The sequence below is a fragment of the Dermochelys coriacea genome, chromosome 2, assembly GCF_009764565.3.
Source record: "Dermochelys coriacea isolate rDerCor1 chromosome 2, rDerCor1.pri.v4, whole genome shotgun sequence".
Taxonomy (NCBI): domain Eukaryota; kingdom Metazoa; phylum Chordata; order Testudines; family Dermochelyidae; genus Dermochelys; species Dermochelys coriacea.
This window is the reverse complement of record NC_050069.1, coordinates 84816398-84829425: the sequence shown is the minus strand read 5'-3', so window position 1 is coordinate 84829425 and position 13028 is coordinate 84816398. Positions and strand designations below refer to the sequence as shown.

General features: G+C 41.2%; 1 protein-coding gene and 1 long non-coding RNA gene across 3 annotated transcripts in view; one reads left to right on the top strand and one right to left on the bottom strand.

The window, feature by feature from the left end:
* The window catches only part of COLEC12 (collectin subfamily member 12), a 137282-nt gene that overhangs the window by 85380 nt on the left and 38874 nt on the right, over nucleotides 1–13028 (top strand). The gene's annotated exons all lie outside the window — the stretch shown is intronic.
* Nucleotides 2644–13028, bottom strand: part of LOC119850806 — an 85440-nt gene continuing 75055 nt past the window's right edge. For both annotated transcript variants that reach the window (XR_006278898.1, XR_006278899.1), the window contains 3 exons: nucleotides 12553–12704; nucleotides 7745–7890; nucleotides 2644–3357 (listed from right to left, as the gene is read on the bottom strand). This is a non-coding gene — a long non-coding RNA (uncharacterized LOC119850806). The remainder of the gene's footprint in view (nucleotides 3358–7744; nucleotides 7891–12552; nucleotides 12705–13028) is intronic.

The following is a 13028-nucleotide window of genomic DNA, read 5'->3' as shown; positions in this document are numbered from 1 at the left end:
CTCGCTATGCCCCTACTTATACATCCCAAAATGCCATTGGCCTTCTTGGCAACAAGGGCACACTGCTGACTCATATCCAGCTTCTCGTCCACTGTCACCCCTAGGTCCTTTTCCGCAGAACTGCTGCCGAGCCATTCGGTCCCTAGTCTGTAGCGGTGCATTGGATTCTTCCATCCTAAGTGCAGGACCCTGCACTTATCCTTATTGAACCTCATTAGATTTCTTTTGGCCCAATCCTCCAATTTGTCTAGGTCCTTCTGTATCCTATCCCTCCCCTCCAGCGTATCTACCACTCCTCCCAGTTTAGTATCATCCGCAAATTTGCTGAGAGTGCAATCCACACCATCCTCCAGACCATTTATGAAGATATTGAACAAAACGGACTTCAGTACAGGAGGCTGGAACTCTCCTCCACCCCGGGACCAACTTCCCCCATTCAATCTTTGTCCTCTAGTCATGTTTCCAGGTGATAAATTGTGGGGGGGGGTGAGGGCAAACATGCTGCCACTGTTCCCTCTTTTATATCCTTAGTCCTTGTGTCTAGCAGAAACTTGTCTCGGCATGTCCTGGAGGGCTTCCCTGAGTCACTAGGTTGAGCAATCCCTCTGGTGTGGTCTTGTGCAATGGGGTCAAGTAGTCCCCATTGTGTGGTGCTTGCGCAACTATCCTTGAATTGTAAAACCCTGGATTATAACTTCCCTGCTTGTTAATGGTCGTTGAGTACACACTGTCCTCGAATACCCTCCTGTGAGTGATTTGCTTTCTTTGTATGCCATTAGCAAACTTACAACATATTTCAGTAACGAGCATACAGCAAAATCTCATAACTTGATACACATTAACAATATACATGTTTGGACAGAACAATGGGTTTCAGCAGATCATGATTTTTCATATGATATCTTACATATGTTAGTGGTGAATATGGAGTTCCAGGATGTTGCTAAGGGGTACAGAGCATCGCAGTGGAGTTTAAAGGAGATGAGGGAGAGTGGTTGGTGCATAAGAAATGAGAAGCTACTCCAAGCCAAGGGGGTTTAGAGCTAAATCCTCAAAGGGATTTAGGTGCCTAACTGCCATTTTGGGCACTGAAATCTAATATTTAGGCATCACTGAGATCCTCAAACCCTTCCCTCCCCTCAATTGTCACACAACCCTGTACGTGTCTAAATTCCCCGGGAACTTAAGTTTCTGCAAGCAAAGTCCACTAGGTGCTTACATTTCCATTGATGATCATGTGCAAAACCACTTCAGTCCTGATGCTGGTGGGCTGCTCAGCCATTCTAGCTCACCCCTGAGCCCTGTCAGGATTCACAAACTAGGCATTCACCCACCTATATATGTGCTGCTTTTACAGAGCACTCCTACCACAGAAAGGTAGCTGGGGACAGCCAGATCATGAATTTTCAAGGCTGCGGATGGGTAGGCATGTACCCAATAGTCATGGGATTACAGCCCTCACTCCGGAGACCTATTTTCAAATCCCTACTCTGCCTGATTTGGAGTAGAGACTTGAACTTGCGTCTTCCCCTCATAGGAGAGTGCCCTAATCCCCAGACTACCGGCTATGCTGGGGCAGAGCTCTCTCGGTCTGTGCTGTTGAAGCTGTTCCATGCTGTAACAATAATCAACTGTGAATTGGGCCACAGAGAGAGAATGAAACTCCAGCCTGGTGGCTAGGGCACACACTTGGGACATGAGAGATTCATGTTCAAATCTAGGTTTCAAAGCAGGGATTTGAAAACAGGTCTCCCTGCTCCCACTTGTATTCCCTAATCGTTGGGCTATTGACAAGAATGGGGTAGAGGGGTTTTTTTTTCCCTTCCCTCTGATTTCTCATGAGAAAGGGCTGACCAGGCTTAGGTGCCTAACTCCAGGAAAGGGTTCACAGCTGTGAATCCTGATCAGAGATAGCCGCATTGCCCGGTCCAGAATTAGGTGCCTACCCATCTATGAGGGACTAGGCTTAGGCCCTGCCCCTCTTCTTGGTATTTCCTATTGGCTATTTTAGGTTGCTCTGTGAGCTGGCTTCAATAAATCCTATTCTTAGGCATCTAACTCTCCCCATGCATTTTACAGGGAGTCTGGATACTTAACTTGGGTCTGAGGCTTCTGCTGGGTGGGGGGTGCTTAAGAAGCTAGGCATTGTATCACTGACCTCTGCAAAGCCTAAATCCCTTTGTGGATTTAGCCCTTAGTGCTGATCCAGCTCCTATGGATTTCAGTGGGATTTGGATCAGGCTCTCAGTGAAAGGAGGTACAAAGTCACAGGTAGGAGGAGAAAAAGGGAGCAGTTAGGAGAGAAGAAAGGGAAGAACATATGGAGGTAGAAAAGAGATCAAATGTATAGGTGTAATAATGAAGAGCTATGAAGATCAGGGTGAGCAGCTTAGTTTAATGCAGAGGAATGGGGAAACCAGTGAAGGCCCTTGAGAAAAGTGATGTAGTGAGAACAGTGGGCAGGAAAGATGATCTTAGCTGCAATACTTCAGCTACATTGGAAAGGTCAGAGGAGAGATGAAGAGTGATGAGGAGGTTTTGGTATTTGAGATAAGAGATGACCAGGACTTTAGTAGAAGGGATGTAAAGAGAAAGCTCATTTTAGGGATGTTTTAAGAAAGAAACAATAAAACTTGGTGAGAGTTAAAAGTATGAGAGTTTATTCATAAGACAGCAGGAAATATACAGCTGGTATAGTTTCCATATTGAAACAAGATGGAAATTAACAATATGGAAATTTCTACTGGAAACACTTATGAAACATTTTTAGTCCCACATTGTCCAGAGCTTTAACTCTCTGGTGGATAAATTTGTTTCTCATCTGATGTGGAATTCAGACTCCACAGGCATGAAGAATACCAGACAGAAGTGGTGTGTAATATCTATGTCCTTGTGCATTTTCAGCTCCATACAGGAGGATTTAGATGTGTGACTACTGTTGTTAGAAAAGTGCCAAAGAAACCCCCAGAGCTCCCAGTAGATCTAAGAAGGCTCATACTCACTGCAAAGAAAAAGAAAAGACAGGTAATTCCAAAGCATGAATAGGATTGAAATTAATTGACTAGTGAGTTAATGCATCCTTGTGACCTACACAATTTTTACCTCCTCATATTAGTATTCAGAGTCTGGTAAGAAAGAGCTTATTGCTCCCAGCCTTGTCTTAATTTCTCCACATCCTACAACTACCCCTTAGACTGGCAAAGTTACCATTTCTGCCAAAGAGAGGCCCAGGATTGGAGTAGCAGGGAAGCTGCAGGTCAGGATTGAGGTTTATTGGTAGAGTGGTAGGAGGACGACGTTTGCACAGCTCTTGATCACATTATGTAGTGGTCTCTCAGTACCCTCAGAGAAGCAGTTCTTAGAAAAGAAAATGGTAACAAAGACGTGTAGTTAATTAATGTCGTTAATTATAGAGCATTCTAAATGCTCTGTTTATTGTCTACATCTTGTTTACCACAGATAGTTCCTACTTATGGGTATTTTTCTCAAGTACAGCAGGTGTGTGATAAAGGAAGAGACTTTTGAAACCTTAGTGTAAAGGAGACATCACAAATGGGCACAGTGAGCAATCTGAGACTCAATTTTGCATTTATTTAACTTTTAAAAACAAATTATGATGACCTCACCCCTTTTATACAAATTCCTCAAATAAGTCATGTCAATATCTTCCTCTCCTGAGAAGTGGTTGTCAGCATGATCTCATTAGTGTTTGATTCCCTTGCTCTTGGAGCGCCAGATCCTACCATGCTTGCTTTTGATTCAGGCAAAACTCCAGCTGACATCAGTGGGAGTTTTGCTTGGACAGGGAGTGAATAAGAACTATTGGATTTGGCTGTAAGAAAATATGAAACAATTTTGAACATTATTTTTGTTCTGAAACTGACCCTGCTGAGCAAAAACCTAAGAAACGCCTTAAAATAGGATACCAAGGCTACTGAAGAGGGCTTTTAAAGTTTATATTGACAAGTAATATCTTAAATGAGTCAAATTCTGCTCTCATCTACACCAATGTAAATCTGGAGTAACTTCAGTGAAATTAGTGGCAATCTTCTGGATTTACACTGGTGTAATGGAGATCAGAATTTAACATAAGAAAGAAACTCCATGTGAAGAAAGCAAATTCCCTCTACAGTCTTATGACTTTTGTTTGGTGTATCTCTGTGCACTACAGAAGCCTGATCCTTCAAACACTGCCTGCTGGGTTCAATGCTTACTCCTGTGACTGCTTCCAGTGGGAAGTATGTATCTGGTTGCAGGATTAGAGCCTTAAATGGTAAACCACTTGTGGGACAAGGATCACGTCTCTTCCGTATTCTGTACAGCACCAAGGACACTATCAGTTGTGAGCAAATAACTCCATTGATTTACATGGTGGAGTTACACTAAGGATAAATTTGAAGAGTTTTAGAGGGAGCAAACTTAAAATACCCACACTTTATTTTTAATAGTGATATTCAGATTAAATGTCTTCAAAATCCACATTACAAATGCTCCCTCAATGATGTGTTCACTTCAGAGTCCATAACTGCTTCTTTGATCACACAAATGCAGATTTAGGGACAAATCCTGCCAATTTGAGTGCATGTGCATTGGCTTGAATTGGAAGTTAATGGGATGTGCATGCACATCCAAAAACTAACTTAACCTGTTGCGTAAGTTACCCCATCAGCTATTGACCTATCTAGCATAATAGTCTTGTAAGAAAACAGAATTTCAGTCAGTAATGGCTGATAAACAAATCCAGTCCAGTTAAATAAATGTAAGCACATATTTTTTAAAAGTCTAAATCAAAGAAAGCAAATATTTATATTTTTTTTAGAGGCAGACAATGCAAAAAATCCAGCATTCATCTTCTCTCAAAATAAACAACTACCAGTTGTTGAAACCGGCTAGTTTTTTCAGGCCACACAGAGTGTGTGGGGTAGTTTGATTTAGCAAAACGGAATCCCTTTCAGCTTGTGCTTTTCCTAGAAGTTTTACAAAGCAGTCAGACAACACTGACAGGCAATAGTTGACAGGCCAAATTTTGCTCTCGGATACATTGGAGCAGTACTATTCACTTCTGTGGGGATCCACAAGAGTAATTGTGAAAAGAAGTTGGCTCAGCTTCCATATGAAAGTAGTATTGATGAACCAAAATACTCTTAGATTCAAGCCACCGGGACTTGGCATAGAATCCCAACATTGAAACCAAACGAGAATTCAAAGGGATTTTCTTCTTTTGTTCAGTTTTCCCAGGCACTGTACAGATTAGTTGAAAGACACAGCCCTTAATCCTTTTCTTTACAGCATTTTAGGCATCCTTGGGAAATGCAGCAAATGACCTGTTAATCTAAGACATCCACAATATTACTCTGGCATATAAGCAGTTAACAGCCATCAGAGGTAATGAAGCATAATTGTGTCCATAAGAGGGTCCATATATGTCCGCATTCTAGAGATTTTTTTTCTTTGTTTCCTCTTTTTTCTTCTTTCTTCTCATCTTCTTTGTTGGATGAGCAAGGTGAAAAAATGATGTCATGTCTGCAACAAATCTTGGAAACTATATATTTTTAAAAACAATCATCTGTTTGAGCTTTTCTCCATGAGAGTTGGGCTGGGTCGAGATGTGTTAAGGATAAATGCAGGGTCCTGCACTTAGGATGGAAGAATCCAATGCACCGCTACAGACTAGGGACCGAATGGCTCGGCAGCAGTTCTGCGGAAAAGGACCTAGGGGTGACAGTGGACGAGAAGCTGGATATGAGTCAGCAGTGTGCCCTTGTTGCCAAGAAGGCCAATGGCATTTTGGGTTGTATAAGTAGGGGCATAGCGAGCAGATCGAGGGACGTGATCGTTCCCCTCTATTCGACACTGGTGAGGCCTCATCTGGAGTACTGTGTCCAGTTTTGGGCCCCACACTACAGGAAGGATGTGGATAAATTGGAAAGAGTACAACGAAGGGCAACGAAAATGATTAGGGGTCTAGAGCACATGACTTATGAGGAGAGGCTGAGGGAGCTGGGATTGTTTAGTCTGCAGAAGAGAAGAATGAGGGGGGATTTGATAGCTGCTTTCAACTACCTGAAAGGGGGTTTCAAAGAGGATGGCTCTAGACTGTTCTCAATGGTAGCAGATGACAGAACGAGGAGTAATGGTCTCAAGTTGCAATGGGGGAGGTTTAGATTGGATATTAGGAAAAACTTTTTCACTAAGAGGGTGGTGAAACACTGGAATGCGTTACCTAGGGAGGTGGTAGAATCTCCTTCCTTAGAGGTTTTTAAGGTCAGGCTTGACAAAGCCCTAGCTGGGATGATTTAACTGGGACTTGGTCCTGCTTTGAGCAGGGGGTTGGACTAGATGACCTTCTGGGGTCCCTTCCAACCCTGATATTCTATGATTCTATGATTCTATGTTCCAGAACCTGCCACATTCAAGCGTATGTGTTTCATACAATCCCTAAATTGATTATGCCATTTTTGAAGGAAGAAGCAGCAGAGTCACAACCACATTGCAGATCCTAAAATGCACATTTTACTTTCCCTTTCTGGTGTGGGAGAGAGTTATAGCTGAAAGCAGAGCAATTTTTTTCCTTCTGAGACTAGAATAATGAAGAATTAAAGCTACAGGTCACTGGGACTCGCATTTGTTGACAATAAAAGGCAGCTGCAGTGACAACTTTACCAATTACCATGTCAAAAATGGACAAGTTGCTTTGTGAGAGAACTGAGATGGAAAGGCTAAAGAAGCCATCCCTGAGTCCCCAATAGAACATATTTTCATAGTGTTCCCTTCATGAATAGGTGTCCAATATTTCAGAAAATGATACAGCATTTCAGCATTTCTTTAATGTGTTATATCACTTATTAGATTTGTATAATGTTAAATAGCTTATTGGGCAAATAGTTCTAGAATGCAACATTTACTTTTATTTCTGTTACCAAGAAACATGGTCACAATAGCCACTGTGGTCAGAACAGGATTATAAAGACCAAATTGATTGAACAGTTTGTGACTATCAATAAATGCCATCTAACCAAGATTTCCTCAGTAAATATCTTCTACATCCATGTAAAAAAGTTGGCACCTTCCAAATTTTCTAGAAAACACAGGTCACTTCAGATCTGAGAATGTCTGCCAAGATAAATTACAATGAATCAGTTAATATCTAGTACTGTAGTCCAAAGGCACCACTTTCTGTGCTGGGCCTTTTAACAATCACTGGCATTACAGGGCATGTTGGTGACTGATTTTTGTGCAGTTGCAGAAAGCATGATTTAGAGCTCTATTGTTCCTATGCTCTTTCCCCAATCCATACTGACAGCTCATTCACAGAACTTTCAATTCTTCCCCTCCATCCATTTTTGTATTCTTGTCAAAAAATAAGTAGCACTCCAAGAAAATAGCCAAAATCTCCCTTTTAAAATGTGGTGAGCAGCTCTGAAGAAGGCTCTGGAGATGGGCCCAAGACACAGATTAGGGATCTGAATCTGAATACAAACTTCCCCATAATTCAGGGATATCCAATTCTAGGGCTTTGGCTCGGCCCATTATAGGAAGAGGGGCCACCCAGAAATTCAGAATTCTAAATTTTCCCTCTTTCAAGCACCCAGAACGATTAGAAACATAATTAGAAATTATGGGAGAAGCTGGCCCATAATAACTGTGTTACACATTACAGCTTGCACATGTTCCCTGGAGAAAATGAAGCAGATAAGATTGCTTGACTATGCAATATTAGCATGCAGAACCAGAGCTTACTCACCAAAGCCCTCAGACCTTGGCAGTATTACAGGGTCATAGTTTCACATGGATGAACTGTTCCTAAACAATATCTCCAATTGAACTAGACACAAACAGGCTTTTCATTCATATCCAGAGTTCATGTCTTCTGATTCATCCTGTTTGTTCCTAGAACAAACATTTTTATTATGGTCTTTGTAAGTAAAATCATTCAGACAGTGTCTCAGGGTACTGAGAGAGTACTGGCTATTGATCCACACTCACCTCCTTTATTTGAAGTCCCTTTCAAATCTCTAATGGGTGGTGGTCATTATTCTTTTCCAGTACTAATTATGGGCTCTATTTTGTCTTTAATCACATCCCCATATATGGGTGATGTGGTCCTAAATCATACCAGCAGGAGTTCGCCAGGGTGCATGCAGATCACACCGGGTGCTATATCCCTTTAAGAGTGTAGCTAGTATTTAGGAAATATTCCTAATATTCTTAAATGTATAAATACAGTATTTTTAATAGTTAGGAAATGAAATGGCTATTAAAAATATGACTGCTCTTCTGTCTTCTACTTTCTTTCTCCTATGCAGCAAGATTATGCCCTAAATTTGCTACTGCATCCCTGACAAAATACTTAGGAAGAAGCAGTTCTGAAAAAACACTGTTCGCTTGAACTGAGATCTTGAGAAAATAGGGATGGGAAGAGAAAGGGAGCCCTCACTTCAGACTAGGCCAGCCTAGTCTTAAGTAAGAGCATTATACCTTGGCTGGCCATAGCCACTTCTGATTCTATGACACAAGAGCTGACAGGACATTTTCCAACTGACAGAGATTAAAACAACTGGAGATGCTCAAGGTTAGTCTATTGGCTGCATCTATTTTAAGGTTACATCCACGTCAAATTTCAGAGTAGCAGCCATGTTAGTCTGTATTCGCAAAAAGAAAAAAGAAAAGGAGTACTTGTGGCACCTTAGAGATTAACAAATTTATTAGAGCATAAGCTTTCGTGAGCTACAGCTCACTTCATCGGATGCATTTGGTGGAAAAAACAGAGGAGAGATTTATATACACACACACAGAGAACACGAAACAATGGGTTTATCATACACACTGTAAGGAGAGTGATCACTTAAGATAAGCCATCACCAGCAGCAGGGGGGGGAAAGGAGGAAAACCTTTCATGGTGACAAGCAAGGTAGGCTAATTCCAGCAGTTAACAAGAATATCAGAGGAACAGTGGGGGGTGGGGTGAGGGGAGAAATACCATGGGGGAATAGTTTTACTTTGTGTAATGACTCATCCATTCCCAGTCTCTATTCAAGCCTAAGTTAAATGTATCCAGTTTGCAAATTATTTCCAACTCAGCAGTCTCTCGTTGGAGTCTGTTTTTGAAGCTTTTTTGTTGAAGTATAGCCACTCTTAGGTCTGTGATCGAGTGACCAGAGAGATTGAAGTGTTCTCCAACTGGTTTTTGAATGTTATAATTCTTGACGTCTGATTTGTGTCCATTCATTCTTTTACGTAGAGACTGTCCAGTTTGGCCAATGTACATGGCAGAGGGGCATTGCTGGCACATGATGACATATATCACATTGGTAGATGCGCAGGTGAACGAGCCTCTGATAGTGTGGCTGATGTGATTAGGCCCTATGATGGTATCCCCTGAATAGATATGTGGACAGAGTTGGCAACGGGCTTTGTTGCAAGGGTAGGTTCCTGGGTTAGTGGTTCTGTTGTGTGGTGTGTGGTTGCTGGTGAGTATTTGCTTCAGATTGGGGGGCTGTCTGTAAGCAAGAACTGGTCTGTCTCCCAAGATCTGTGAGAGTGATGGGTCGTCCTTCAGGATAGGTTGTAGATCCTTGATGATGCGTTGGAGAGGTTTTAGTTGGGGGCTGAAGGTGATGGCTAGTGGCGTTCTGTTGTTTTCTTTGTTGGGCCTGTCCTGTAGTAGGTGACTTCTGGGTACTCTTCTGGCTCTGTCAATCTGTTTCTTCACTTCAGCAGGTGGGTATTGTAGTTGTAGGAATGCATGATAGAGATCTTGTAGGTGTTTGTCTCTGTCTGAGGGGTTGGAGCAAATGCGGTTATATCGTAGCGCTTGGCTGTAGACAACGGATCGAGTGGTATGATCTGGATGAAAGCTAGAGGCATGTAGGTAGGAATAGCGGTCAGTAGGTTTCCGATATAGGGTGGTGTTTATGTGACCATCGCTTATTAGCACCGTAGTGTCCAGGAAGTGGATCTCTTGTGTGGACTGGTCCAGGCTGAGGTTGATGGTGGGATGGAAATTGTTGAAATCATGGTGGAATTCCTCAAGAGCTTCTTTTCCATGGGTCCAGATGATGAAGATGTCATCAATGTAGCGCAAGTAGAGTAGGGGCATTAGGGGACAAGAGCTGAGGAAGCGTTGTTCTAAGTCAGCCATAAAAATGTTGGCATACTGTGGGGCCATGCGGGTACCCATCGCAGTGCCGCTGATTTGAAGGTATACATTGTCACCAAATGTGAAATAGTTATGGGTGAGGACAAAGTCACAAAGTTCAGCCACCAGGTTAGTCGTGACAGTATCGGGGATACTGTTCCTGACGGCTTGTAGCCCATCTTTGTGTGGAATGTTGGTGTAGAGAGCTTCTACATCCATAGTGGCTAGGATGGTGTTTTTAGGAAGATCACCAATGGACTGTAGTTTCCTCAGGAAGTCAGTGGTGTCTCGAAGATAGCTGGGAGTGCTGGTAACGAAGGGCCTGAGGAGGGAGTCTACATAGCCAGACAATCCTGCTGTCAGGGTGCCAATGCCTGAGATGATGGGGCGTCCAGGATTTCCAGATTTATGGATCTTGGGTAACAGATAGAATACCCCAGGTCGGGGTTCTAGGGGTGTGTCTGTGCGGATTTGTTCTTGTGCTTTTTCAGGGAGTTTCTTGAGCAAATGCTGTAGTTTCTTTTGGTAACTCTCAGTGGGATCAGAGGGTAATGGCTTGTAGAAAGTGGTGTTGGAGAGCTGCCTAGTAGCCTCTTGTTCATACTCCGACCTATTCATGATGACGACAGCACCTCCTTTGTCAGCCTTTTTGATTATGATGTCAGAGTTGTTTCTGAGGCTGTGGATGGCACTGTGTTCTGCATGGCTGAGGTTATGGGGTAAGCGATGCTGCTTTTCATCTCAGGCATTGGCAAATAAATTTGTTAGTCTCTAAGGTGCCACAAGTACTCCTTTACTTTTAATTGTGCAACTCTGCATCCTAATTACTTGGTTTTATACAATTATAGAAACTACACCTTGGGTCTTGTCAGTTAAAAATACTATCACAGCAGCAGTTATATGAGCTGACTCTGTCCACCTTTGAAAAGAATTTCAACATATTTTTGTTAAGAGTATGCAAGACAAAAGTTATTCAAATGAGCAATGCTGCATTTAAACCAATTTACAAGAAATTGTCTTTTCTTGCACTTCAAGCCATTAGTAAAGAACAAGAAAAGCATGCAAAGTAGTCAAACACAATAATCTCTGCTGTGAAAGTATTCTGCCAAGGTCTTCAAACATTTTCATCCTGTACAGGCTTGAATAAGATGCTCACATGTCACAGGGAGTGAGTTGTGAAATATGTTTAACAAAATACATATTTTATGAAACACATGTGAACACTTCAACATCACATTGAAAGCTGTGCCATTCATGGTATGGTTATGGTGTGGCATTAGCTATAGTTAATAGTCTATCAGCATTTCCCAGCCTGCTTTTTAGGAGTGTACACCTCAGCCATGGAAAGATTCACTCTGAGCTGAAATTTGACATACAAGCAACCAGCCAAAAAACTTTTTGTGTTAAATAGAACTACATGGAAACAGAAAAATTTATTTGTTAGTCTCTAAGGTGCCACAAGTACTCCTTTTCTTTTTGCGAATACAGACTAACACAGCTGCTACTCTGAAACCAGACATTTTTTGACAATTTTTGCACTCCTAATAAACCAAAATTATTTTTCAACTGAAATTTTGCTAAGCATGAAAGCATAATGGGGACTCAATGCCTCTGAATTTTGAAGACATGAAGGCAATTTAGTTTGTTTTAGAAATAGGTTGCTGTGCTTGTGCATTAGTTTTTTAAAACAAAAATATGAAGAATGAAGACTTGATTGTGATCTCACTTGCATTCATATAAACCAGAGGTAACTCTGTCAGAACCAGTGAGGCTATATTTATATAAGTCAGATCAGAATTGGGATCCTAAGTTTTTTAGTGCAGTGACCTGTTTCTGCTTGCTTTGCTCCAAGTAGTATTCACCTCCAAGTAAGCACACATAATTTTCAGACTTATCACATGACTGCTTTCATCCAGTCATGAGTTAAGATTTTGTCTTGTCTGTAACACTGCCTTTTTTCAAAATTTTCAGTAATGTTCTTTACTAAAGTACAAATACAATTTCTCTCTTCCTAGCCATTTCAGATGATAAAAGGTATTTCAAAAGCCCACAATTAATATTTTTTCAAGCTTTCACAAGCTATCAAGTAAGGGTTATATGTTCTTTTAACACACTTAACAGCCAGCACATATTATAGTAAGGTTTATTTTTATTGCAGTAATATGTTTACTGCTTAATTAGGTGTCTGTTCAATGAATTTTCCATATGTATAAATGTGACAAATTGTTGCTGGGCAGATGTGCACACATTTAACAGGTTTGCAGGTTGACTAATATATTTTACTATTTGCAGTAGGATTTTTATCTACTTAACAGAGTTATTCCTTTACATACAAAATTGAAGATACTGGTATAAGGGACATAGTAAATATATTATTTCAAAAGGGTTTATGTTATTATTGATAGGTTACTTACCTGGACTGTAAATACAAACTGCACAGAACACCATTCCACATATCAAATGTCTTTTTTTTCTTGTTTCTAACATGTGACAAGCAGATTTAATTCCATGATTCATAAGCTGTTTGCAAAGAAAGGTAGAATGCAGCATTTGCCTATTTCTAAAACTTAATTAAGAGAAAAAACAAGAAATGTATCTATTAGTCCCTGTTCTGTCAGTGTGCTGGGAGCATCATACAATAATTTATGAAATATAGTGCCGTGAAAATTACCTTCCCAAAATATAAAGGAATTTAAAATAAGAGGTAAAATCACAACTGCACATAATTCCTAAACTTATGGAGTGCTAGTGCTAGGCAGAGAGAAGTCTATTAATCCAAAACTGTGGCTTCCTTCCCTTACAGAGCCCTTGTGCTTTGGCAAAAATGCCTGAAACAGGCTCTGGTCTGGTGAGGGAAGCTCATGCTGAGCTTACTTTATAGCAAGGTAAT